The sequence below is a fragment of the Zootoca vivipara genome, chromosome 7, assembly GCF_965207765.1.
Source record: "Zootoca vivipara chromosome 7, rZooViv2.hap1.1, whole genome shotgun sequence".
In the NCBI taxonomy this organism is placed as follows: Eukaryota; Metazoa; Chordata; class Lepidosauria; order Squamata; family Lacertidae; genus Zootoca; species Zootoca vivipara.
Window position 1 is genome coordinate 34,309,574 of NC_142590.1, and position 3,941 is coordinate 34,313,514.

A 3,941-nucleotide genomic window follows, 5' to 3' on the forward strand; every position below is an offset into this window, starting at 1 on the left:
AAATAAGGCAACTTGAGGACACTCAGATCAATTTATAGTTCCTGTCAAATATTACGCATCAAAATTACAGTATTTGCTTCCAGTTTAGGAAAGCTGCTATATGAACTCTGGTTATAGGGGAAAAATACACAAAAATGGGTATGCACACACACATACGTCTCTATACATTTAAAAATTATGGAAAACTCCCAGTTTTTTGTTTTGTCCATTTAAAGAGAAACTAGTTTTTTATTCTGGGGTGGAGATGGGCGAGACCTGCAGGACTTCCCAGTCTGGTCCACTGACCTCTCCCCAGCGGTGTTTCCCCCACTCCTGAGCTATACTCTCTGACCAGCTGAGCAAGGAATGGGGAGAGCGCGGGAGGGGGGGGAGTTCAACCATAGCCAGTGCTGCTGACGGGAGATTAAGCTCAGGAGCAGGAAAGATGGGACATGGTTGAGACCACTGCTGATCTGCCCCTGAAGGAACAGATCCTATTTATTTGCCATGTGGTACAAAAGGAAGTCTGCTTTACTTCAACGCTGTGTAGCATGAAAACAATCTGTTCACAGAAAAGTATCACACTCTTTCTCCATGGACAGCAGCCTGCATTTTTGTGCTGCTCGCATTAATAGGAGGCGCACACACCCTTTAACCAATAGCCTTTGACTATTGGTTCGCCAGAAGTGGCCTTGTTATGCTGGCCACATGACCGGAAGCTGTATGCCGGCTCCCTCGACCAATAACGCGAGATGAGCGCCACAACCCCAGAGTTGGTCATGACTGGACCTAATGGTTAGGGGTCCCTTTACCTTTACCTTTATTTCATATACTACGGCAGGGGTATCCAACATGGTGCCCTCCAGATGTTTAGATACAACTCTCAGCACCAGAGAGCATTGTCGATGGTGAGGGATGATGGGAGTTGGAGTGCAGCAAACATTGGGTATGCCTGTACTACAGGAAAGGAAATACTGTAGAAAAGTGGAAACAAAGTTAAGTTGCACTTGCATCCTATTGATTTCAGTAGGATACAAGTTACTCATCACTAACATATCAGACTGAATTCAATAGGTCTTAAGTGCAACTTATTTGCTCTGGATCCAATCCAACATGCAGGAAAGTGAAGAGAAAAGTTGAAGCACATTTGATTTGATTTGTTTGATCTGCAGCAGCAGTTTTAAGACTGGTCTGGAGAACTCTGACATTCCTTGCTACATGTTCTACAGTGAGGAGATCTATAATGGCAGAACCAGCTTTCCCATTACTACTGATCTGATTAAATGCACTCTCTGAGGGAGTGTGTTGGAGATATTCTAGGGTACTTTCTCCATTTTGCATGGATCAACTCCAAGAACCATGAATTATGGCTGGGCCATGCATGTACTGCAAGAGCCAAATCATAAGCTAAAATCCTATGTTATGTTCAGGGAATCCTGGAATTCTTTAGAAGTAACAGCCATGCAGAAACTGGTTCTTTGAGGAAAGAAAGTTTTGAAACAATTGCTCAGGAAAAATCAAGTGTTTCTGTTCAGATTTTGGTCTAAAATTATTTGGTAGCAATCTGTTCAATGTTCAAGTCAGCTTAGCACACTTAGCAACACATTTCAAGAGCAACATTCCAAATGGCCAGCTATCAAGGAATACATGCATAGTAGACAATTTTGCTTCCATTCAGACTTGAGTGCTTTCATTTGGATTCTAGTGAATGATGCAAAGAAGCGTTCATTGGAACTAATTGGAACTAATAGATGAGATCTTAAGACTTATGTGGACAAAGACAGACCACTTAGAGGAAAGCGGAAATTGGTTTAAAACAGGCCAAACTCATACAGGAGAGAAAGGACTTCAGTTAAAGACAGGTGGTTAAAACACACACACACACACACACACACAGAGAGAGAGAGAGAGAGAGAGAGAGAGAGAGAGAGAGAGAGAGAGAGAGAGAGAGAGAGAGAGAGACCAACTGAAGTAAAGCTATGTACACATTACCATAGAATCTGGCTCTGGTTTGCTCCCACCACCTGGGTTTGAAGACATGCATACAAGACATAGGCCACAATTCACATCTATCCTGTAGTTTCTTGAGAAATACAGCTGTTTGATGTGTTCCCTTCAAATCAGCTTCCATCCAATTTGAAAACTTAAGTCACATCCACTATGCAATTAAGCTGAGCTGTGTACATTTGAGATAGCCCTTGCACATGCATAATGACCATGCATGCACAATGACTGCTTCATAAATAGGAACTGGGTAGGGGGGTTGCAGGCATGGAAAAACTAAACAGGAAATGTGCATTGGGTAGGATATTCCTGTGCCCTTTCTAGTGTGTACAGCAACATGCAAATGCAACTTCAAATGCAGTGGGAGAGAACAACCTCACTGTGTTTTAACACGGCAAAAGTGTACATAGCCTATGTCTTTGGTCCAGTGCATAACTTTTTTTCCTTTTGCACATGTGAGCCTTTGCAACTGATTGTCCTTATATGAACAAGTCTAATAATCAAACCATTTATATATACTGGCAACAGTTTCCACATTTGTGACAGCATTTTTCCTACACTGTGTGGTCATGAAAATTTGTTGCTAAATGTCTTGGTTCACATGTCACAATAAACCGCAGTTAAACTAAATGGCTTAAACATTTAATGTGAACACATAGCATGCTAGTGCATGGTGCCGAAATTGCAGGAATTTCACCCTTCCCCTGCTTTTGCCACTGCCCAGGAAACACGCAATGATCTGGCTTGCCATTACATCTGAACCTAGGTTTATGGATTGTTTCTGTCCAAATTACAAGCCGTAACCAAGATTTGCTCTTGGTTTATTGATTGTGATTTGTTTATGGGAGGAAACAACAAGTCTCTGGTTTGGACAAAACAAGCAGTAAAAGTGCATGCCATTTCAGTGGTTAAACTATGACTTAATGTGACTTGCAAACAAGTGACTTGTGAAGCAGCTCAATATAATAGTGATCATCTGGACAGGTCATTATGTTAAATCATATGATCACTTGTCTGGGAGATAATTTGGGACAATTTTAAATGTGATAAAAAGAGCAGAAGTTCATTGGCAGATAGTAAGAGGCTGTAACTCTGTATAATATTAAAGCTATAAATCAGGCATCCCCAAACTGCGGCCCTCCAGATGTTTTGGCCTACAACTCCCATGATCCCTAGCTAACAGGACCAGTGGTTGGGGAAGATGGGAATTGTAGTCCAAAACATCTGGAGGGCCGAAGTTTGGGGATGCCTGCTATAAATACTACTATCCAAGTTGTGCAACTTTTCTTAGATAAAAAAATAGACCACCTCTATATCCTAATCTACAGGATGGCCTAAATCCACACCACTGAATTAAAAACTAGTTCCATAAACATTACAGCAGCATTTTTATAATATATATTCTTAAATGTTGGCATTTTCCGCAAACCAACATGTTTAAAAACAACCATAATTTCCATTCCCCATTAATTGATACTCAGACCCATTTTTTGTTATTTGAACTATATAATGCATATATGCTCAACAGTGCTTGTTGCTCTGCAGGTACATTTAGAGAAGTGTTTGTTTTTAAATTGCTGTGGAGTGTGAGATCAAGGAAAACAATTCCAAACATTCATGAAATGGCACATTGAATATGCAGAAGAACTAGTTGTGGCTAGATGGAACAGACAACAGGTTCTGTAAGCCTCCTAAGGCATATCTGTCTCTGCATAACAATTTAGGATGCCTTGGAAGTCCATGGACAAGTACTTAATACGCTGAAGACTAGGATTCCATATACTGTATAGCATTTTCAGAGATGTTCTTAGCTATCACTATATTTCTGCAGCTATTCTCCAGTAAAACCAGGGAGACAGCTGCTTTCTATATATATATATATATATATATATATATATATATATATATATATATATATATATATATAAGGCAGAGCACAGATACAGGACACCACAAAC